Below are 25,216 nucleotides of genomic sequence, written 5' to 3'. Positions count from 1 at the left end.
CAAATGGTCTACTAGGAGAATCTACAATGTTGCAGTCATTTTAGAAAAGGAGTTGGCATTTCTTAAAAGCTAAACTTGTACCTACCATATCACACAGCCATTTCATTCCTAGATATTTATCTGACAGAAATGAAGCATATATCCACATAAAAATGTGTACATGAACATTCATAGCAACTTTATTTATAATAGTCAAAACTGCAATTTACATATCCATCAAATACCAATGGGTAGACAATAGAATAGTATACATCAGCGAAAAGGTATGCACTATTGATTCACTCAACAAGATGAATCTCAAAATAATTAAGCTGAATGAAAGAAGCCATTGGCTCTCCAAAAAAGTACATGCTGGGATGCCTGGGTGGCTCAGCGGTTGAGCGTCTCCCTTTGGCTCAGGGTGTGATCCAGGTCTGGGATCCAGTCCCACATTGGGCTCCCTGCAAGGAGCCTGCTTCTCCCTCTGTCCAAGTCTCTGCCTCTCTCTCTGTGTCTCTCATGAATAAATAAATAAAATCTTTAAACAAACGAAATAAAACAAAACAAAACAAAAAAGTACATACCATATGATTCCATTTATATCAAGGCCTAAAAAAATTCAGCTGATGTATAGTGACAAGAAGCACAGTAACAATTGCTGGTGAGGTTTCAGGGAGTGGCAAGAGGAATGGATTACAAAGGACAGGAGGAAACTCTTAGTAATGATGGGTGTTCATTATCTTGATTGTGGGGATTGCTTCTTGAGTATATACTGTACAAGTCAAAACTTCTCAACTGTCCACTTTATGTGTGGTTTATTGTATGTCAATTATACTTCACTAAAGCTCATTTTCTTATAAAAAATCAGTGACTTTTCTTCTCTGATCTGACCCTCTCACTTAAAATTTTAATATGACCACCAGACCCCACCTCTCTCCTGCTTAATTTTTCTCCATAGATTTTATCACTTTCCAATATAACATAACTAATTTATTCTATGTATTCTCTGTCTCTCCCCACTTGTCCTACTAAAGTGTGGGCTTCCTGAGGGCAAGAAGTTGTTCTATGTTTTCTTTAGTGATGTGTCCCTAGAAGAATTTGAGTGAGTGAGTGGATGAATGAATGAATGAAGGCTTCCTTATCTCTCTGCCCTCCCATGAATTCTCTCAGATTCTTTTTTAACATAGAATGAGTCCTCATGCCTAAAAAATCCACGACACATAAATATTCTATTCATGGCCCTCCATTAATCGTTCTAGTCACTCAGCCTTTCTGAGGTTTCAATTTCCTCTTTATAGAAAGAGAAATTTTAACTAGATGATCTCTAAGATCTAAAATGTTTGTTATTTGCTATTTCTCTTGAAAATGACCTACAGGTCCATCAAAATTGGGATAACTTAGTAAATTATAATATATACATACACAATAGCCAAACTGTGGAAGGAGCCTTGGTGTCCATCGAAAGATGAATGGATAAAGCAGATGCGGTCTATGTATACAATGGAATATTCCTCAGCCATTAGAAACGACAAATACCCACCATTTGCTTCGACGTTGTTGGAACTGGAGGGTATTATGCTGAGTGAGATAAGTCAATCAGAGAAGGACAAACATTATATGGTCTCATTCATTTGGGGAATATAAGAATTAGTGAAAGGGAATAAAGGGCAAAGGAGAAAAAAAATGAGTGGGAAATGTCAGAGAGGGAGACAGAACATGAGAGACTCCTAACTCTGGGAAACGATCTAGGGGTGGTAGAAGGGGAGGTGGGTGGGGCGTGGGGGTGACTGGGTAACGGGCACTGAGGGGGGCACTTGATGGGATGAGCGCTGGGTGTTATTCTATATGTTGGCAAATTGAACACCAATAAAAAATAAATTTATGAAAAAATAAATAAATGTATAAAAAAGGAAAAGGAAAAAAATATATATATACATATACTATAACACTACATAGCAACTTTTCAAAGTGAAGTAGATTTATGTGAACTGATTTGAAAAAATATCCATGTCAAAGAACAGGTGAAAAGAGATGCTGTCAAACAATACATACATTGTGGTCCAATATGGTAAAAATACCTTAAAATTATTTGTGTGCAGATGCATGCAGTTGGACAGAGAAGCCCAAGGAGCAGTCTAGTGTGATGGTTGCTCGACTGTTAGCTCCGGTTCCTTTGGGGGTCAGTGAGGGGGAAAGGGAAAGTTTCACTTATTAATCCTTATACTCCAAAACAAGAAAAGTGAGGCATTATAAAAATTCTACTTTTTTGTATTTTTGTTTTTCTCTAAATTTTCCATTTCCATAAAACTATTTCTTATTGTTCCTGACCTCAAATCTCCACTTCTATTAGGAAGGCCTCTCTAGAATATGGAATGCAAGGCTCTTGTCAACTTTTTCTCAGCCTGCATTTTCACATTGCAACTAGCAGGGGAGAGGACTGGACAGTGGAATCACCAAAAGCCCTAAGGCTATCAGAGTAAGTCCAAAGCCAGGTTTTGCTTGCGGAGACATTCCAGATGCACACTGGGCAAGTCCCTGGCAACCCAGTTTTCCTTTATCGGTTTTTCCCTACCAAAAAAGGGACTAGGCTTGTAAAATTTAATATATCACATAACCTTCCAGGAGCTGGCATAGAAACACTTTCTCCTAACACGTTGTTAAAAGCAGAGCACCCTCACAATGATTACTGCATTCCAGACAGCAGTTTGGGCTGGTTTCATTCCACAAAGGAAGAACAGGTTTTGGAAACAACTGAGTCCAAGCATTTCAGGCTGTTGCATTTGGTTTCACTTAGATAATTCTTGGCATGATGCATCCTCCCTTTCTAGCCGACCGCTTTGTCTAAAGAAAATGAGAAGATAATATATCACACTCCTATAATTCCAGACAGGTCCACCATGAAAAATGTAGGGCAACAAAAATCCCTTTCATCACCATAGGCTTGCTCTAGACTGAGTTATGTGACTACACTCCCAGCTTCTAAGTTCTAAGGTCACCTGCTTCCTTTCCTGTTGATGGGTGTTCACTTTTCACCTGTTCCCAGCTGCAGATGCCATCAGGTGGAAACAGGGTGTGCAGGTATAAAGGCACACATCCAAAAAGTTTGCTTAATAGTTCAGATCTGTGCTAAACTCACTGGTGAGCTGCATTTAGCATGTTCCCTAAAGTGTGGTTAGTCTGGAGGAAAGATAAGTTCCCTTATCCTGCAGGATGGACAAGATGGGCATGGGAGAAAAGACAGAGTCACTGGAAATGAGAAGAAGAAAGGTCCAGATCTGTAATCTGGAAGGCAAAGATTTCCCATTTTTTATGACCCACTGGTGGCTATCAGTGTTCATCCAAGATCTACCTCAGACTAGATAGTAACCACATTGCGACAGCAAGATAATCCAATTTTCAGATGTTATATTTTCAAGGGCAGCTGAAAGATATAGCATTAATTCCAGCTGAATCAATCCTCTGATGCAACATGGGCAGAGACATTTTGAATATTAGATCTTTGTTACATACATATGGCTTGTTAAGAAATCAAACTTTATCAAGTGACCAAAACAAATCAAATGCATACTCACTTTAGTTATAGTCTCTCCAAAATTTCATATCACTGATGTTGATTTGAGGTGCCTTAATTATCAGAAGGCAGTTTGGACACAAACTGCTTAAAATGTACATTTCTAAACAAGACCATAAATCAGTATTATTTCTCCAATCTTCTACAGACTACACTTATCTTGATATCTTCAGATGGCTCCTTTCTGTAATTCATCAGATCTTTTATTAGAAAGTTAGAATAATCTTTCAAACTCTAAAAAAAAAAACCCTGATATTGTGATATTATTAATTGTGTCTATAAGGTTAGCTTGTCTGTGCCTTTTACAGTGCATAAGAGATCATATCATAAAAAGTGCTAGCTCTTGGGGCATCTGGGTGGCATCTGCCTTAAGCTCAGGTCATTATCTCAGGGTCCTGGGATAGGGCCCCACATCCCGGCTCCCTCCTGCTTCTTCCTCTCCCACTGCTCCCCCTGCTTGTGCTGTCTTTCTCTGTGTCAAATAAATAAATAAAATCCCCTTTTTTAGCTCTAAAAGATGAGTAAAGCCATAGGGATTTTGATAATAAGACATCTGATACTTAGTATCTGGGAAAAGTTTGTCGTACTACTTCTATCTTGGGACCAGCACACACTTACTAAACTCTTACTATATACTTAAAGGGTACAAATTGGTTCTTATTGCCCTAAAGGAACAGTTCTGAAACTATTTCATTATATTTGTTGTACTACATTTCCTCTAAAACGTTTTGTGAACACAAACATTGATGAGCAAATAAAAACATATGCTTATTATCTCTGCCTTTCTAGATATATTCTTCATTTTCTTTCATTCTTTTTTCCCACATCTCACCTACAAGGCACCTTCTACCTGTCACGATCACCTAATTTATATCCTTAATCTTTTCTTAATCACAACACCCAAATTTTCACCTCAATGGAGCTTTTTCTGCCGCAAAATAATGTATTACTGTTTTTTTTTTTTTCAGGTTTTCCTTCTTTCTTTTTTCTTTTTTTCTTTTTGGCCTTTAGAAGTTGAAAAATAAAGTGGCATGGAAAAATAGTTCTTTCTGTTTATGAAAGTGATTACACATCCTTCAGCATCCAGTGAGAAAGTAACAGAACTTACCTTAACTAAGGAAGGGCTTACCTTAGTGGAGACAGCAAATTCATTTATTCAAAATGTAGCAGTAATCTATCACTTGGCGAAGATGTCTTCCAGGGACTAAAAAGACTTTCTAAAGAAAAATGATATCAAGAACACTGTGTCAGAAAGAACTTTCAAAGAACAATTGAAAGACTTCCAAGAGATGTTTTGGGCTTTGGTCTGCCTCAGTTACCGAGCAACATGGAGGAAGCCACCAATGCCTAACCAACGTGTTCAATTAGCCCTAACTAAATATAGGCAATCCGTTATATGTGAATTGTACATGCTTCTGTCTCCTGAGGAAGAAGAGGTGATAGAACCCACATCTAGACAACAGGAATTAAAGAGGCCTAGTACCTGAGGTCAGAGGTGAGGGATAAGGACTGAGTAGGGCAGAGGGGACAGGATGCACCAAAGACACCTCATGGCCTGGAGCCCAAGCCCTGAATTCCAACTTTTATTAAGTCTGGGTGTGTCCAGGTGACCCACTAGGCCCAGCCAGGTTGCTGAGACCTCTTCTTTCTCTTAAATCATGGAACTTTAATTACTTTAGAGTCTGCTTTTGGTATATCTTTTAGTGGATATGAAAATACCTACATCTCTTGCAACATTGGCTGATGCCAATGTTAGAGCTTTATAAGCAAGCTGGGGAAATCACAACAGAAAGAGTAAAATAAAATCATGGCTCCAGGCTCCATGTTAGAATGACAATAAATAAAGAGAGGTGCATAAAAGTTAGCCCTGGCCTTTACTGTTTGGGATGAGCATCAGGATTACTCACTGCGGGGATGGGAACAACCCCAAAAGCACCCCAGAGGCCCTAAAATGTGCTCACAGTCAAAAATGGAAAGTGATAGATGTGGCCATGCCTTTGAGGAAGAATCCAGTGAAATTAGTTCTTGGCACTGTGCTAGGCACTTTGGAAGAATAAGATGGTCAAAGGGGCTGCCCGGAGGGATCTGTGGTTCCATCAGGGGGAAAGAAGATGACATAAAGGGAACAACTAAGTGCTAACCTTGAGACCATAGTCTCAAGAGATTTTAGTCAGGGGCAGGATGAATTGGGTCCTGAAGGATGTGCCAGACTAAACGATCAGGTGCATGGAGAGGAAACACGTGGCCTCAGGGCAGATGGGAGAGATGGAAGAAAGCCATCCTGATGCCACCCAGGGGACCAATGACCATTAACGGTCACTAGGAAAAGGTGGAGCAGAGCATGGAAGACGCTGGAAACTACACACGAGCCATGGAAAGGTTTGGAGTCAACCCACATGTGCTGATGTAGAATAATCTTCAAGAAGTAGGGTTGAATAAAGAGCACAAAATGCAAAACATTGACTGGATACCACATACTATTTATTTAACAAATAACAGGGGGCTGTGTGCTTGCACGTGCAGAAGAATTTCCCAAAAAAACCCCAAGCAAACTATTAATTGTGGTTGCCTCAGAGGAGGGGAGCCAGGAGTCTGGAGTGGAAGCAAGAGACATTTTTTTTAACTATTTGAAAGAATGGGGTAAAGGCAGAGAAAGGGAGGGAAGAGGAAGGAGGAAAGTCCTCAGCAGAGGAGTCTGGACTTAAAGCAGAAGGCTGCTAACTTTCCTTCTCTACTTCATCACAGAGGTGGAAGACCGGTTGATTTAGTAGCAGGTTAGATCAGAAAGCTCTAGAAAGGGATGAAAAAAATGGGGGATCCCTGGGTGGCTCAGCGGTTGAGTGTCTGCCTTCGGCCCGGGGCGTGATCCTGGAGCCCCAGGATAGAGTTGGAGCCTGCTCCTCCCTCTGCCTGTGTCTCTGCCTCTCACTCTCTGTGTCTCTCATGAATAAATAAATAAAATCTTAAAAAAAAGAAGAAAGAAGAAAGAAGAAAGAAAGAAAGAAAGAAAGAAAGAAAGAAAGAAAGAAAGAAAGTGATGAAAGAGGCAAAAGAAAGCCAAATTTGGGTTAAGTGAGTAGGAGGATTGAAAAGAAACGAGTCTTATTTTAACGTAGAAGAAACAACCACCTTGTTACATTAGTGGTCACTCACAGAAACTGCAGTTTATCAAAAAAAAAAATAATAATAATAAAGAGGAAAACCGTAATATTGAAATCATTACCAAAAGAAATTTTATTTTTGCTGCTTTTTCAATTGTATAGGCTACATTATTTAGATTTCAACAGAAGGAAAATAAAGATTATGGAAATAACATCTACAGGGCCGATTCTCCTTCTTAGAAGGAAATATACGCACTTACAAGTTATCATTCAGGATTTTAAGCAGCACTGGCTGTTCTCAACACAGCCTTCCATCCATCTGAACAATCCTGGAAGGATTCGTCTAATGGCAACATGTAGAATGATTCAGCAGACCACCAAGTGCAGCAGGTCTGTCTTGTCAATCCCACAGCAAACACTACAAGCTCTCGGGTTTCCGCCAAGGCTTACTTCACTGGGGCAAGCTGGTCCCAGCAAAGACATGGCAACAGGGATCTTACCTCGTGACCACACACAAGCATTCAAGAAGGCGACCGTCATTTGTTTACGATATCTGGCCCACCATTCCAAAGACTGCCCCATCCACGTTAAATCATGAGGTAGATAATAGGGTGACCTGGGCCTCTACTGTGGCATTACAGGAGAGACCCAACCACGGCTGAGCCCTGAGACCTCCTGGCTGGGTGCCATGATTATCTTCAAAGCTGGAGGCCAGCGGAGAGGCAAAGTGGCCTGGTGGGCCACTTGATTAAGTGTGAGCTGGAGAATTCTCCCCTGAGCATACATTCTGCAGGGCAACTAAGGAAGGAAGAAAAAAAAATGTCCCTCTTGCAAATAGTCTTTGGGGAAAATGCCTGTTATATGAAGAAGCCCACTGCCCACAGGCCCACCGAAATGGACAAATGTTAGTCTACAAACGTACCTGAGGAGTGGGCTCCTAATCCATTCCAGATGGTGGCTTTCTTCCTCTTCCCCTGTGAGAGGGCTGTCTGCAGAAGACAGTCCTGCTATGCCTTAGGACTTCAGAAACCTCTGAAGGGGCAACGATAGCCCGAATAAGGATTTGAGAAAGTGAAACAGATGTCTGTTCTCTTTTATTCCAGGGTCTTGGTCCTTTCTGTCGGAAGGGTGCTTTATTGGCCCCTTTTCTGTGGAACTAATGGGGGTGGGATGGTCAGAGCAAGAATAGCAAATTGCAGCCCATAGCACCCACCACCTAATAGGTGTATAAGTAAACTTTCACTGGGAACACAGACACTCGTTCATTTACCTATTGTCCATGTCAATGACTGAGTTGAATTGTGACAGGACCAGGTGGCCCGCCAAGCTCAAGACAGTTACTATCTGTTCCTTCGCAGAAAGTCTGCCGACCTCTGGTTTAGCAGCTGGTAGCAGGACTGGCAGGTTTCTATGTCATCAAATCCCACTCCACCTGTCACAACCTCTATCTCAAGTTTCATAGGATTGAGGTGGCTCTGTCTGGGGGGCAAAAGTGTCCAAGAACAGCATATTGGGCAAGTCCAAATTGTGCTCCTGTCACTTGGAAGGTGGCTGGTTCTCTCTGGCCCATCCACTTCATGCACAGACCTGTACTTTGCTGTTAGAGACCAGCCCAAACCCCATGGTTTGATATAAAATGAGAATGCAGCAAAGGTGCTTTAGGCTTTTGGTGCTATAAATGTGGGAGTCCCTAGGGACCCTGATTCACATGGCCAGGCTCACACAAGCAGACCCTGTAGGATCGTGGGGTGCTCTTGCTGCAGTAAGAAAGACGAAAGAAATGAGCTCTTGCTTTATTTTACCCATTTAAGATCGGTGGGGTCAGATTCATCAACAGGCAATGGTGGTGGCCCCTGGGTGGGAGGCTGGAAAGAGCCACTGATCTGAAATGAGAAGTGTGGAAGAGAACAAGCCTGTGTTCTGGCTGTCCCAGAGAAGAGTGCCTCGGCAGCCAGCACTGAAGAACTTTCACGACCATGAGCTGACTTGGTCTTGGACTGGGCTTAGCCTAGAGCACTGGGTTTGTCTGGCCCAGAAAAGAATTTTCTCCAGAACTGAAGAGTGTGACCAGCTCACAGCAAGGGACACAGAAGCCAAGAGGAGGTTTCTCTGCACACGGGCCCACTCTGCCGGCCATTGACACGACTACTCCCAATTTTTCAGTATTAAAGGAGCACCTGCATTATTGTACCTGCTGATGGTGAGCACACTGAGATCTGGCAACTTTAGGTTTTATTCCTTCAGCAAGATGTAAATCTCCTAATGGATCATATATCAAATCTTCAAAAGCAGACAGAGAAGTGGGTGTAGCTCACACTCTCATAAAAGAAGCTCAACTTCTCCAAAGTGAATTTTCCGATCAGTCTTAGGTGTTGAACAGCATCTTTCTCCCACACTTAATATCTAGGGATGAACACTTGATTTCCTACAAAATTCAAAGTGGGAACAGAGTTACATAAAATTCACAAAGCTTTCATTTTCTGGTTAATAAAGGGGTGTTTAATATTTAAAATGATCACAATTAATACAGTGGGGGTTTTTTTGAACTGGTGAAGCCAATCCACTGGACAGGTATGTACCGTTATACTGGTAGGTGTTAAAAAGCTTCAAAAAATTGCCGACCTTAGAATCAAAGCTACAAACACCCCGCGTCAGAAAATACCTTCTGCTTTCTGTCTCACATTTAATTTCATTGGACATAGAAGATTCAGAAAGAACGTCTTGGTTCTTGAGCAGAAAACTGTAAAAATTTTCAGAGAGAGAAATTCTTTCTGCTTAAAAGTTTTTTACATAAGTGATTGAACAAGACATACATAATATGAAATACGTAAAGAGAAGAAAAAGTCTTAAAATACTGAAGTATCTAATTCTAATATATTCTTTGGCAATTCTTATGGGCCAAACTCCTTAACTCCTTCACAAACACCTAATCATCACAGAACCCTTGTATGTGCCTGTTTTACAGATAAGAAAACAAAATCTCATTAAATTTGCCCAAGACCATCTATGTACTACTCAGTAGACTTCTCACTAAATCACACTGATTCAAAAAAAAAAAAAAAAAAAAGAGATGCTATAAAATCCAAACATGAAGGAAACCCAGAAACATAATGTCTAAAAACTTAATTTGTCTTCATTTTCCCAATTAGTACTTCCCGGCTTATAATTGTAAAGACTGCAAGCACCAATACAAGGTATCAAATAGTGAACTCTGCCCCTGTTAAAAATCATTATTGCTGATGCCTGGGGCTGCAGGCTCCCCGCTGGCCCATGCGCGCCCCCTAGTGGCGCCGCGTGAAAGCTCATCAGCCCTCAAACGCAGGAGGGGGGCGGGGGGGGGTCTACATCCCAAGAAGGTGGATCTTTCTCCTCCAAAACTGGGCCACTGAAAATTTGTGAATAAGGAGATCAGTGGAAGTACAGATCCACAGGCACGTCATGAGAAAAACCAAGCCGTAGACCGCTCCCCATTCCTCGTGGAAGTGGAAATGGGCAAGTAATCTGGTCACTGGCCTGCTGAATAGTTTAAATGACACTTAATTTGAAGATTATAGAAATGTCACTGCTTGTGGAAATGCTACCAGATCTCAACGAGTCTAAAATCACATCAAATCTCAGTAGCTACAGAGCATGTTTTCGGAAACCAAAAATGCCTTTCATTTTAGCAAATACCTTATTTCCTTCCCACCAGTTCTGAAACTACTTCACCATGAAACAGCCCTGGAAGTGCGTGTGTTTTTTTTTTTTTTTTTCATTTCATAAAAGTAAATTCAACTTCTAAACATAAAAATAACTTTAGGCCTCCCTTTTAGACTGCTGTGCTCAATTTGTCATGAGTGATTTATTTAAAGTCTAAACCTATGTTTAAATATTCAAGTAATTTTTATTAAACAAACAGAGCTTTTAAAAGCACCTGGCAGGAATGCACTTCTTTTGCTGAAAAAAAAGGGGGGGGGGTTATTTTCAAACCATTCAAAAATTCTAAAACACCTATTTAAATCTGTAGGCAATTTGTCTATTCAAATTCCACAGGGTAAGAGAGAAAAGAGAAGAAGAATAGGAGAAAAAATTTTAAACTGTACAGTTTCCAGGAAATAAAAGCACATATTAGAGGAGAAGCTGTCTTCATGTTCCCACATTTATCTACATACCTTTGCCTCAGGACTTGAGGTCAAAATTCATGTCCTACTTATCTGTTGCTTCTGGAGGGATTCACTGGTGACATAATAACTACAAGATGCTACTTGAAGTCCTAGCAGAAAGACAATTGGGAAAATCCTTATTTCAGTGGTTCCCCACTGCTTTCTAGCTGCTTTGAGCAATCCTCTCCTTTGCCTGTTGTCTATATACTAAATATGAGGTTTCCCACCTTTTCACACCATTTAACACTGTTTCTTGCACAATTCTTCGGTTACAAATACAGCAATGTGCCATTTTTATATATGTATATTCCAATCAGTATTCCTATAACACTTATTATCGTACATTATTTTCTTCCTATTTTTTTTTCAGTATTAAAGGAGCACCTGCATTATTGTACCTTCTGATGGTGAGCACACTAAGATCTAGCAACTTTAGGTTTTATTCCTTCAGCAAGTTATAAATGTCCTAATGAATCATAAATCAAATCATCAAAGGCAGGGAGTGGGTTTAGCTCACACTCACATAAAAGAAGCTCAACTTCTCCAAAGTGAATTTTCTGATCAGTCCTAGGTGTTGGACAGCATCTTTCTCCCACACTTAATATCTAGGGATGAACACTTGCTTTCCTACCAAATTCAAAATAGGAACAAAGAGTAACATAAAATTCACAAATTATTTTCTTTCCTATCATTATCATTATTATTTTCTCTTTAAGTAATTTTCTTTAAAAACAAAAAATCTAATGACATTCCCTGAGGTGAGGTCAGGATATGCTCACCTGACTGCCTACTGCCCTCTTCCCAATCCTCACACTTGAATTCTGCCTCTTTACCAACAGACATGTGGAGGTTGCTGGCATTTCTAGCAATCACTATACACATGAATCAAGTCCTTAGTGAGAACGTTTGCTCTTCTTTTTCTTCATTAAGTAAATGAGTAGAATCACAAGCAAGCAGTATGGCATTCTTATATTTTGTCTGCAACAGAAAAATAATTAGAGCCATTTTCCTTCACTTTCTTAGGGAAAATGAAGCTATCTTTCCAAATATATAAACTAAAGTGGGTGCCTTCTAGTTGCATATGTGTGTATATAACTGTGTGTGTACTTGCAATTCTTTTAAAGATTTTTATTTATTTATTTATTTACTTATTTATTTATTTACTTAGTCATGAGAGACACAGAGAGAGGCAGAGACACAGGCAGAGGGAGAAGCAAACTCCTTGCAAGGAGCCTGATGCAGGACTCGATCCCAGGACCCCGGGATCACGACCTGAGCCAAAGGCAGATGCTCAACCACTGAGCCACCCAGGCGCCCATGTACTTGCAATTTTAATCAAAAGGACTTCTGGAAAAAACAACAATAGCAGGCTTAAAGCAATGCGTTTCCCTTCCTTCAAATCCATATGCAACAGAAAGTTGCATGGAAATGGTTCCCTTATGCACTGCACTTCGGTACAATCCACCAAGACCAAGAATACCAGGCACATATGTATATTTGCATTCTATTCTGATTCTGGCTTTCCATTCTGAGAAGCATGGGTCATGCCCACTGCCCCTCCACACACACACGCGCGCATACCTGCTATATCTTACCCCTGGGTCCCAGAATTCCCATCTCTGGGTCCAGTCACTTAGGGATTTCTTATCCTAAGAAACTCAGTAGATGAGTTGTCCATGACATTCCTGACCAGGTTCCCAGGCCTATGCTCAGACAGACCATAAAGAGGCCCAGGCCCAGGCCTCTTCCCTCTTTACTTCTCAGCCATACCCCACGTGGGGCCCTCACTTCCAAGTCCCCATCTCTAGGCCAGACCTTGATGCAGGGGTCTGCTCCTTGTGTCTGTCATTCAAGTGTCTCAAAAGCACCTCCACCTCCACGAGTCTCCACAGGCTCACACACGTCTCTGCACCAGGGAATGGTGCCATCATCCTTCCAGAGGTGTGGGAGTAGTCACTAGAAACCCCCTTTCCCCACCTGACACAGTCAGCTCATCACCACAACCTATGAATTTAAAATCTTCAGCATATGTAGAATCCCTCATTGTCTCCCTCTCTCCAGCCACCTCCCTAGTCCAAGCTTCCATCATGAGACACTTGGGCCTATTGAACCACTTCCTAAGTCTGCCCAAATTCACCCTGTCTCCCAAAACCTGTTATTGGTGCCAAACCAACATGTTCACCTGCTGCCCTCACCTGCAGCCCTTTGCTTTTAGGGTGAAATCCTTATGCAACCCGGATGCCTTGCATCCTTGCTTCGTGTGATTCATTCTCTTCTTGCTTCCAACCCACATGGCCTATCAGTACCTTACACCCTCCTTTCCCTTCCCTCCAGGTCCTTCCTCTTACCATTCGATTTCTCTTATCTGCTGCTACTCATCCATCAGATCCCAGGGCAAGAATTATTCCCCCCAAATCCCCTTCCCTTGAGCCCCTCAGACTTTCACAGCACCTGGCTACTTCTCCTCCATGGGATTGTCATAGCTGGTAAAGGCAAACCAAGAAACTGACCTCACTGACTGTTCAGTTGCTGTGGTTCCCTTCCCTTCGACTGTACGTCAGTGAGGAGAGACCAAGTCTGTCTTGCTCACCATTCTAGGCTTACCATTGAGCACAAAGTCTATATATAACTGCTACATGATTAATATTTGTTCAAAAAATGTTTTTGTATGAGCAAAGATTAGAACTCAAGAAAAAAAAATGCTTTGCTGATGAGTGAAGAATAAGGATATGGTGTTCTTGACCTCTATTATAACTGTGCCGTACACCCAACACACAGGCCAAAGAGAAAGCCGTGTTTAATTGTCAAAAGATAGTGTTGATTCCTCACTAAATGCCAAGCATTATGTACATTCTGCTACAAGCTAAGCCTGTGCTATCTTATTGAATAAGTTCAGGGTATACTAATATTTGGGAGCACCAGACAGGATGCCCAGCAGGGACACTGCAAACATTTACCTGTGTCATCACAGGTGGACACAACAGCTCTTTGGGATAGGAGCCCTCTCAGTTCACCAGGCAACGAAAAGGAAGCTCAGAAGGTTTATGAGCTGCTGAAGTTCATGCAGCCAGGTAAGTGGCAAAGCCCATGTGTTACCCGGATCAGATCATCTGACAACTTCAGCATTCACTCCACGGCAACCGTTGGCCCAAACTGTGGCAAATTATAGAAATTTGCATCTCAAACTGCTAACCAGACTCCCTAGAAGGCTGGTTTGGTTGATCCAACATATTTCCCGTCCTAATTTGTGTTTTCAACAAGTATCCACTGTGAGAAGAGGACAAGAATCCTTCATAAACCCCAGCAAAACAATATAAACAGACCATCATCTCCCCCCAGAAGCCACAGTGGTCTCACCCAGGGTCAGGTGGGGCTGCCCACCACAGCCTCGTGCATTGCCTCCACACTCTGCCTTGCCCTAGGAGTTATAACAACCCTGGGGTTATAAATGTTTCCAGGAAATTTGCTTCCTGGGCTCAATCAGTGTATTTTTATAACTCTTTTCAGCTTATCCATAAATCTACAGAAATTTTTTTTCTGCTTTCTAGGCTGCTAACTTGGCAGTTTATTCTCAGTATGGGACCGAGTACAAAGAGACCAATTCAAAGAATATATTTATTCATGTCTGAAGCCGAAACACCTTTGGAACATTTGGATTTTGGCATTCTGAATAGGGCTGACCATTTCTTTATATTTAAATGTTCCTATGAAAAATGATCCGTTGCTTTAAAATCCGGGATGATTTTTAAAAAGTCCTATGCACTTTGGTGATATTTTTTAACCAATTTTTTAAACAAATCAAATGAAATAAGTGACAGAACTCAAGAGAAAAAAGCATTTTCAAGGACTTCTTTTAAAAATTAAGATTGTCTTACTGAAAATGATAGGAAGAAACAGCCACAACTATCTATGAAAGATGTGGGGCTGGTTGGGAAGGCATCCCTCATGTGCCTCTGCAACCCGAGGAAGAGAAATGTCATCTTCCCTTGCACCCAAGTTCAAAGCCCCATCATTAAATTGTGTTTGTCATTGTATCAATATCCCTCGATTTACAGCTTTTCTAACTTGCCTGCTGTGGGGCATGTGCCCAAATCTCTGTCACTGTTTATGGTACTTGATCTAATGGGACTTTCTCCAAATATCATCTCCAACAAGGGAGCAAATAAACATGTTTTCCCAACATATGATTTTTAATTTTCTGCCCCTAGTTGTATTTGCTGTCAGTATTTGGTTGAGCCACCTAGTTGAAGTGGAGGCCTCTTACTGTTTTACTCCTTTCTGGAATTACTCTACTTTCATACCTCAACTAGAGCACAAGCAGTTTCCAATTTAATACAAACAAGCTTATTCCAAAAATTCATTTTTAATGGATTATTGAGAACTTCAACCACATTATCCCATGGAAGCACAAATAGAAAGTGTTTTTTCGAGTTAGTCTCCAAGTGGTCATTTTGTCATAACATACCTGAGGTGACGTACTATAGCACAGAAGATGCCTACCCCAGGTCCTCCTCTCAGGAAGGACTTGTTATCACTCCTGCCCTTGATTTAAATGAGCGGCTTCAAAAGGAGCATATGCAGCTCAGACAAGCCAGAAGAATTTGGCCAAGCCAATCAAGCCAGACTGCTCCCTGAGTTCTGATTCTCTATTATTCCAACCATGTAGTCATTCAAAAATTCCCATCCAATAAATCCTTAGCACTGACTATGTGGTCATAATGTTGCCATTGCCTGTCCTCTGGTCACTGTTGGTAATAAGCCTGCTTCAGAGCTGTGATCTCTGACTTCCCAGTTTGTGGTCTGTGCATTGTGTCCCAGTTGACTGCTTATTCTGTCACTAGTGTGTATCCCACTAACCCAACTGGGCGATGTGCAGTAAATCCTGTTGGACACTAACCAGCTTTCCTTCAGAACTGAGGCAATCTTTCTCCTGCTTCCAGGATTTGTTGGCTCCTTGTTGGATCACAGCCATGCCCTCCCAACAATTGCCTTTGGCTGATAGGAGCTGCCTTGCCCAAGGTCATGACTCCTCTCTGGGGGACAGCCTGCTTGCAGGAGCACAAAGGCCCAGGGTTCATCATCACTTAATCTGGAATATGTAGTTCCAGAGCTTCCTGAAGTGTTGGCAGAGGACAGTTCAGCTTCTTTTAACCAAACCTGTTTCCCTCACTCGTCACAGGTATTGTTCCAGAGCGCACTGCCCATCCTCCAAAAAAAGTAAGATAAAATCCTGCCTACAAACATGTGCCTCAGAGTCCTTTCCCAGGAGAGCTCAAACTAAGGCATTTGGAGATTTGGAGCTGGGAATAATCCTGGAAGGTCACTGGCACTCACTCATCTGCTGTCTGGCTGGCACTCAGGGTCCCACATGATCATAGGTGGAGCCCTGCTGACCCCATGCAGTTGTAGCTGGGCAATGCTGAAGGTTCCACTGGAGGTGATCTAGGCTGGCACCTCTGTGAAGGGGAGGCCAATGCAGGTGCTAATTCATATGAATTCCAGAGATTCCAGTGAAATCAGTTCTGATGGTCTATGGAACAAGATAGCTCTTCTGGGAACCACCAATGCTCTGCAGAAAGACAATAAAGGCTGCCTTAAATTGACCTTCTATCTAAGGTAAAACCTGAAAGCCCCTGGGCCACTACAGCAACAGAGAAAGACTTTCGTGTCCTCCAGCCAGAAAGCAGGACAGGCAAAAGATCAGGTGCAGGACTTAATTTAAAATAACCAAAGACTGAAGCTCAGACCTGGCTCTGAAATATCAAAGTCAGGGCCCTCGATGGAAAGGGGGATCCTGAGATTGAGATAGGATCATCTGGGAAAACTGAATCTTCATATTTCCCTGAGCCCCTGGGGCCTGCAGAATTGATTGCTTCTCCATGTTGATGACCAGGCTCTCAATTGCTTAAAATTAATGTAGGGGTCTCTGGCTTATAAGACAATATGTACCATCCAAAAAATTTATCCTCAGATGTCATCCCAACCAACAGGTCAGTAATAAAGGATCAAGTCACAATATCACTGAAGTGCTACATTGCTCTGCTAAGGAAGTATGATAGATTAATGATGGCAGCAAATTCTTTGCTATTCTTCCCATTAAAAAATGCTGTCTCATCTCTTCTCGTTGAATCTGAGCTGGCCTCAGTGACTTCCTTGATCAATAGAATGTGGAAAAACAGACACAATCATAGACTTCTGAGGGCTGGGTCATAAGAAGCCTTGTAGTTTCTTCTCTCTTATACTGCCAGGGAGCCCTGAGATACATATAAGAAGGCTGTTACCCAGTAGTGTCATGCTGGGGAGGCCATTGCAGGCCTACAGTCATCACTGTCAAGACATCAGACACGAGTGAAGCTGTCTCAGGCCCTCAAGACCAACCCTCTATCTAGCTAAATACCTCTGAAACCTATAGAATGAAAGAGCCACTTGGCAGAGCCCTACCTGTATTCCTAACCCAGGAAATGTGAGATATAATCAAATAATTGTCTTAAACCACATTCAAGGACATGTGCTGAGGTTGCTGGAAGAACGACTTGTACCAGCAAGTGCCAGGAGAGCACATCTGGAACTGGATACTGAGAATGCTGGATCAGGAATGGTTGGACATGAAGGTGGAAATGAGAGTATTCATTAAGACGAGAAAACTTTCCTGTTACACAGAATTAAACATCCAGCAAGGAATTTGATACGATGGTTCTTAGAAGCTTGGGTAACAATGGCTCCACTAAATGTAGTCAAAATGTCAAATCTGCTACAGCAGAGTAAAGAACCGATCAGAAGGCTTATAGAGGTTAACATAGTAGGGTAGATATTCCACATAAGGCCACAAGCCACCACCACCACCACCACCAAGAGAGGGCCCAGAGGACATACTGTCACCAGAGATAAGCAATGTGCTACTAAGAGGAACACCAGCTCACTGAGAAGCTCTGAGGTGGCTAGAGGCCAGGGTGATCTCAGGAGATGCTGTTATAGAACTCACAGTAATGGAGATGACAGGATCCAAACATAATAGAAGCCAGGTGTCAGCACTTAACCATCAGAAGCAAGGTAGAAGCAATTACCAAAATGAGGACCAAGACTGGAATGGCAGCCAAGAGGCCAGGCCTATAAAGAACTATCGAGATACTTAACAGAACATGGTGTTCTTAGGGGACGATAGATGGGCATCCAACTCAAGTATTATTCAAAAATATGCAATTTTTTGAAATCAAGGATGAATGATTAAGGCACTTACAAGTAAGTACCCTAATAAAAAGTGGCAGTCCCTTGTCCAATTTTCAAACTTGAGCCAATTTTCCTACCAGGAGGCCTTTGATTGAAGGAGAGGCTGTGTCCCTATGAGGAAGAATACCTAGCTTACCCTAGCCTGTGTCTGTAAATTGTAATGATCCCTCCAGTTTTACCCTAAAGGAGCCCATGGCTATTTACCTAGGTAACTGTGCACCAAGGTAAAGAGAATACCCACCCACTTCAAGGACCATTAGACACAAAGTGAACTGAATAGGAGTCCCAAACATCATATCACCCCTATTAAAATAGGGTGTATGAACCTGGGGGATAGTGTCCCGGTCCAGGACCAACTCAAAACAGGTCTACTATATTCTTATCATTTCAGTGGGCCCCAGATATGATTAGAATGAACGTACATCATAGTTTAGGTGGTGAACACATCACCTACATTAGTTTGCTGGCCTATGGCTAGTGGAGAAAGCAAAGTAGAAGCCACTAAACCTACTACATGCATGCACACACACTCCACAGACACACTGCCAAATAGTGAATCAAAGCTATGGAAATGGCAGCAATCAGTGCTACCCTCAACATCACAAAATTGCAGGGATAGTGATCCCAATTATGTCTCAGTTTTCTTCACCAGTCTGTCCTCTACAAAAACTAAGTAGATCCAAATATATTCTTTTTCTTTTTTAAAAAGATTTTGTTTATTTATTCATGAGAGAGAGAGGCAGAGACACAGGCAGAGGGAGAAGCAGGCTCCATGTAGGGAGCCTGATGTGGGACTCGATCCCGGGACTCCAGGATCAAGCCCTGAGCCAAAGGCAGACACTTAACCACTGGAGCCACTCAGGTGTCCCAAATATATTCTCTTTTCGTCCTGCAGAAGTGAGGGTCAGAAGCAACCACCTGCACAGGGGATGGACAAAATATACATGTGCAGTGCTGCCAAATTCCCAGCATTTAGGACAGTATCTGGTACATAGTAGACCATCTATATCTTCTGAATGAATGAATGAGTGAGTGAATAAATGAAAAGGAAATAGAGCAAAAGGAAAGGACAAAAAGAAGTAAAGAGAACATCAGGATGGGCATGGAGAAATGGCAGACAACTCTTCAATGTTATATAGTAGATTTTATGTTTTCAGGAAGAGCTGGAATATAAATTTCCACCTCCCATGAGCACTTTATAGCACTACATTTAATAGCCACCATTTGGTTCCCCTTTCCAGTCAGATCAAGCCACTGATTGCTGTCACTTATTCAGTCTTTCAACAAACACTTGTTCATCACACGAGATGGGACCACTTAGTGGAAAGAGTCAAGACAAACTCAGTAGCTGTGTGCCCTCAGTCAAGTTATTAAACAGCTCCAAGTCTTGGTTTCTTCAATTGTGAAGTGGGAAAATAATGAAGGTTCTGGACCCCATGCCCCCTTGGGGAAGAGAGTTTTCCCCCCGCCACCCTCCCTGTGGAAGATTTTTCACCAACATTATTTGACATTTTCTAATCCAACTCAGTTCTGACACTGTCTACCTGGAGATAGTATCAGATCCCACAGGTAAGGGCTCAATCCCACCAGATCACCCTCCACTTCAGATGCCAACCACGAGTCCAAGTTGTTACCACACTTCTGACTAACGGGGCTATAAATCATAGGTGTCCATGACCCCACTCTTTGGGGTTGATTAATTTGCTAGAGCAGCTCACAGAACTCAGGAAACCTGTTCACTCACTAGATACTGAATTACAGTTAACAATTTTAATTTTAAAAATTAAAGGATACGAATTACCAGGCAAATGAAGAGATACAAAGTTTGAAGTATCAAACAAAGGACCTCCTGTCTTCATGGAGTTTGGGGCTCAACATGGTGGCACGTGAATGCATTCTGTTTCCCCAGACTGGGAGCTCTCCAGACTCTCTCCTTTGGGGTTTTTACAGAGGTTTCATTACAGGGACATGATTGATGAAATCATTGGCCTTGGCGATGGATTCACCTCCAGCCTCTTTCACCTCCCTAGAAATCAGGGACTGAAAGTTCCACTACTCTATTCAGGGTCGGTTCCCCTGGTAATCAGCCTCCATCCTTAGGTGCTTTCCAAGAGTCACCTCATTAACATAAACCCATTTGAGGTGGAAAGGAGCTTGTTATGAATAACAAGACACCCATTCCTTTTTTTTTTAATAATAAATTTATTTTTTATTGGTGTTCAATTTGCCAACATACAGAATAACACCCAGTGCTCATCCCGTCAAGTGCCCACCTCATTGCCCGCCACCCAGTCACCCCCACCCCCCGCCCTCCTCCCCTTCCACCACCCCTAGTTCGTTTCCCAGAGTTAGGAGTCTTCCCTGTTCTGTCTCCCTTTCTGATATTTCCCACTTATTTTTTCTCCTTTCTCCTTTATTCCCTTTCACTATTATTTATATTCCCCAAATGAATGAGACCATATAATGTTTGTCCTTCTCCGATTGACTTATTTCACTCAGCATAATAGCCCTCCAGTTCCATCCACGTCGAAGCAAATGGTGGGTATTCCACCTTTACTTTCTGAAGTGGATTTTAGGAATGGAGGACCAGAGAGCAAATACTGCAACAAAAGGTGACCCATTGCTCCTATTATTCAGGGAACTCCCAAGGATTTGGGAGCTGTAAGTCAGGAACCATGGACAACGACCAAATATATACAAGAAATATATTTTGGCCATCTTAATGATATTGCAAGAAATATTACAGGAAGTTATGAAATCAACATTATACATAAAGCACCTGCCACTGTGTCTGGTCCCTATAGGCACTTACTAAATGCCAGGTTGTGGGAAAAAATAGATATCTTCAGGATTCTACCATCTGAGGGAGACAAACAAGCAACCTCACAACTTGAGGCAATCAGAATAATGGTGGGAGCAACTGCAAAATGCTGAGGAGTGGGGAGCGGTGTCCCACAAGGGATTAGCTCCTAAAGGATGTATGTGAGTTTTGCAGACAGACTGGTCAGAGAAGACGACATCCTTGGTAGATAAACAAAGTCGTACTTTTACTAATTTACTACTACCTCAGCCCAAATTCGTTTTGGATTTCTTACTAATTGAAGCTCCTGAACATAAGTTTTCTTGCTCTTGTCAGTTCTTCACACAGATTTACTGTTTCTTTGTCTAAGAAGCATAAAAATTGCCTGCCCTGGTCATTTTCTTTGGGTCTCAATTTCATTATTGGGCCTCCACATGCATATAATTAAACTTTGGGTTTTGTCCTCTGTTAATCTCTTTCCTTTAATTCTTAGACCAGCTAGAAAAATATTGAAGGGTTAAGTAAAATCATTCCTCCCCAATATACCCAAATAAGATATTTATTCATTCATTCCAAAAAAAATGTACTGAGTTCCTTTACTAGGCGATGGATATGACATGATTAGACATGTGAAAACTGTCACCGCCTCTGCTTAAAGTAAATATCACCTCCTAACTTAATGATAATTGATTGAGAATGATTTAGAGCAGTAGTGAAGAGACTGCATCCAGACCACCCGGGTGCAAATCCTGGCTCTGCCGCTAATTGCTGTCAACAATTCAGGCAAGTTATTGAATCCTCTCTGAGTCTTGTTTTTTGTTGTTGTTGTTGTTGTTTTTCTTGTCTGTAATGTAGGACTAGTAATTTTATCTGCCTTGCAGGAATGTTGTAAGATGTAAATGTATTAACTCACATGATTGGTTAATTAGTGCCTGATACATAGTAAGCACTCACTTAGTTATCATAATTATTATTAATTAACATTAAAATGGATTCCAAATGCTATGACATAATAATGAAAAGTGATGTTGTTACCAGCTAGATCCCAAGACCTGAACTTTACTGACCACCTGCTTATACTAACCTTTTTTTTTAAATTCTTTGTTAAGCTCTTCTCTCTGGCTTACCTCTTGGGCAAATTAAACCCAAAACCACCCCACAGTCGATGGCAACTGCCTTGACAAGACCTCCCTCCAGCCCAGACTACCAAGACCAGTTTGAGGGTAACCCCCAACTCACTCCTGTGCAGATAAGATAGACCATGGACTGACTTCTAGAATAACTGATAGCTACTTTTACCTCATACTAAATTAATACTAAACTCTCTACCCAAGGAGGAGCCTCAGCCGCATTTACATAACATGTGATGTACATATAGACATGTTTCCTTAAGGCGCGTGCATGGCCTTATGCCCGCCTCTACATATAGTGACAAGCTTCCCTATCTAACTATTCATCCTAAACCTAAATAAAATAACTCATTCACCCTCTCTCAGGAGTCATGGCTTTGGAAGTTATTTCAGTGATCTCCTACTTTGCTGCAAATAAGTTTACTTTGTCGGACAACTCCACCTTGACCCAACAAGGAGTAAACTCACTTAGGTTCAGTTACAATGTGGAATTGTCTACAATCTAGACATAACATAATTCATTTTGAAGTTCCATTTTCCTTTCCGACAAATGAACTCTTGAACTGGCATAGAAGTGGCAATTGTTTTATAAGCAGTTGCTCAAAAATTCCAACAGACTCACTGATAATTCAGATCATATGAGAACAGTAAAGTTAATTAATACATACCAGGGAGAGTTTCATTTGATAATACCAATAAAATAATCAAATAGTAATCAGAATCAGCTCAACTGGTCAGCACTAAATTAACAGTTTTTTCCTCTTCTCTTACAATTACACTTTCTTCTTTCTCATAAAAACTCTTTGCTTTCCCTACTTGAGCAAGACATTTTTCTGTTACTCCAGAATCTGTGCGTCTTCAAATTGCAATCCCAAGACCCCAAATAAAGGTCTTTGTTTTTTTTGAGTTTCATCTCCTTTTCTTCCTTGGCAGTGAAAAATAAGAGAATTGGAAAATAAATGATGCATACTATATATCATCATAACAGAACAATCTTATGTTCAGAAATTCTATGTTGGAAAAAAATATTTAAAAATATTTAAAAGAGTTTGTTGGATTTGGAAGTTCTTTCTTCTCTATATTGCAAAGATTTCCCCCCCCCAAAAAATAAAATTTTAATTTATTAATAAATAAATTTAAAAATTTTAAATATGTTTTAAGAAAATAGAAACTATACTTGCTGACCTATACCTAAAACAATAAAGCTATTTCCCGTTAAAGGGAAAATCTGATTTTTTAAGGTATACATTCTCTGTACTTCCAGTTCTCCTTAAAGCTGATCATATTGATCCACGTTGTACTTTGCTCTAGTCGATACAGTGTACCTAGTGTTGCAGCCTATAGAGAAAGGAAAGAAAAGTGGCTTGAAACTTAATGACATGTAACAGCCCGAATTCCTAATGCAAACTTGGTCAATCTCTGATGCCCAAAAGACCATCTGTCTCCCTTTAATGTCTTGGATAACCATCTATATGTTTCAGATTTATCACTCTGGCCCTAATGCATTTGCCAAACACATGAATATTTAAATATCTAAAAATGATCACATCAACAGAAAATGTGACAGATTTATAGCTGGGGTTTTTTTCCTTTGGTTACCCAGTGCCATGCGCTGGTGCTGGAGACTTTTGGGAATTCAAATTAATTTCACCTGCAGGGATGGGGACCCCAAATGAAAAACCTTTCCTAATAAAAACAGCTAGCACTTGTGGAGTGCTTACTGCGTCTTAGGCCCAGGCTCTGTGTCTGACATATCTCATTTCATCCCCCTAATTGCTCTCTGAGATATGAAATACTATTACCCTGTGATACAATGGTTAAATACATATATTTGTTCTTCATCCCAATTTCCACCACAGACCTCCTAAAACCTCCTCAATTTCCTAAGTGTTAAGAGAGCCATAAAGATGTCTTTTGTTATTCATAACAAGCCCTTTTCAACCATGCCTCAGTTTATGTTAATGAGGGAATTTGGGGAAACTCTTAGGGATGGGGCTGGTTACCAGGGGAACCAAAGATATGACTGGAGGTCTGGAACTTCCAGTTCCACCCCTCAATCTTTGGGGAGAAGGTAGTGGTTGGAGATTGACTTAATTACCAATGGTCAGTGATTTAATCAACCATGCCTATGCAGTGAAGCTTCCATAAAACCCCGCAAGGACAGAGTTTGGAGCTCTTCTGGATTGGTGATCACAAGGAAATGCTAGGAGAGTGGTGCCCCAGAGAGCATGAGAGCTCCACCCTTTCCCCATATCCTGTCCTGTGCATCTCTTACATCTGACTCTTCCTGAGCTACATCTTTTTAAATAAACCAGTAGTCTAGTAATAAAATGTTTCTGAGTCCTGTGAGTTACTCTAGGAAATAAATGGAACCCAAGGAGAGGTCATTGGGACACCCATCTGTAGCTAGTTGTTCAGAAGTTCAGGTGACAACTTGGACTTTCAACTGGCATCTGGAGTTGAGGAGGGCTGTCTTGTAGGACTGCACCCTTAACCTGTGGTATCTGTGTCTCCAGGTAGACAACTGGTAACCAAGAATTGCTTGCTTAGTGGTGTGGAAAAAACACCCCATGCATTGGAATTCCTATAAGCATCATTAAGCCCCATTTTACAGGGAAAGAAACTGAAGTTCACAAAACTTAAGTGACTTGCTGAAGTCACACAGCCAAGAAGTAGCAGAGCCAGGACTCAAGCACCTTTCTTCCCAGTGCCAAACCTGAACTTCCTGCATGGCAGCTGGGCCAAGGTGGCTTAGCAAAGCCACAGCAGCGCTACTGCTCTGGGTTCTCCACGCTTGATCCCATGGGGGTAACAGGCAGAGTCTGAGCAAAAAGACTGTGAACCCTGGGGGTTCCTCCACATAGATTCCTACCAGGCCTCTGTCAGGGTAAAAGGTCCCACTTCCTGGGACCTTCCCAAAAATGCCCCTGTGCTTTTTTTCTCTTTCCTTGTAATAGAATGTTGGCATCATTGTTAAATAGGACTGGGGTTAGGGTGTGCAATTAAAGACTAGGGGAGTTATTCCTAATTAGTATGCAAATAACTGACTCCTAACCATCAAGCCCAATGCCAGAGTCACAGCATGAGAAATATCCAGACCAACATGCTTTAGCATCGAACTCAGCCAAAGATATCAGCCCAGTAAGTCAGATTGCTGAGTCCAAGATGGTCAAAGGTGGGCCTGTGAGAAGTGAAAGAAAATACAAATATGCAACATTCAGAATGAGAAAGAACAAATGGCGGAATAGGCAGAGATGCTTTTTAAA

At 41.5% G+C, this 25,216-nt stretch overlaps 1 long non-coding RNA gene across 3 annotated transcripts; it reads right to left on the bottom strand.

Annotated features, from left to right (window-relative positions):
• Nucleotides 1-204: 204 nt before the first annotated feature.
• LOC144315425 (uncharacterized) lies at nucleotides 205-11,767 on the bottom strand. Of its 3 annotated transcripts, XR_013381103.1 has the most exons (9): nucleotides 11,573-11,767; nucleotides 10,803-10,903; nucleotides 9,314-9,391; nucleotides 8,843-9,076; nucleotides 7,574-7,807; nucleotides 7,152-7,449; nucleotides 4,680-4,767; nucleotides 3,552-3,734; nucleotides 205-2,820 (listed from the first exon to the last, which is right to left on the bottom strand). It is a non-coding gene; the product is annotated as an uncharacterized LOC144315425 (long non-coding RNA). The 3 variants fall into 3 exon arrangements; XR_013381106.1 differs by lacking the exon at nucleotides 7,152-7,449; XR_013381105.1 differs by lacking the exon at nucleotides 9,314-9,391.
• Between the last annotated feature and the right edge of the window lie 13,449 nt (nucleotides 11,768-25,216).

This window comes from Canis aureus, chromosome 6, assembly GCF_053574225.1.
Source record: "Canis aureus isolate CA01 chromosome 6, VMU_Caureus_v.1.0, whole genome shotgun sequence".
Lineage (NCBI taxonomy): Eukaryota > Metazoa > Chordata > Mammalia > Carnivora > Canidae > Canis > Canis aureus.
This window is presented reverse-complemented; position numbering and strand designations above follow the sequence as displayed.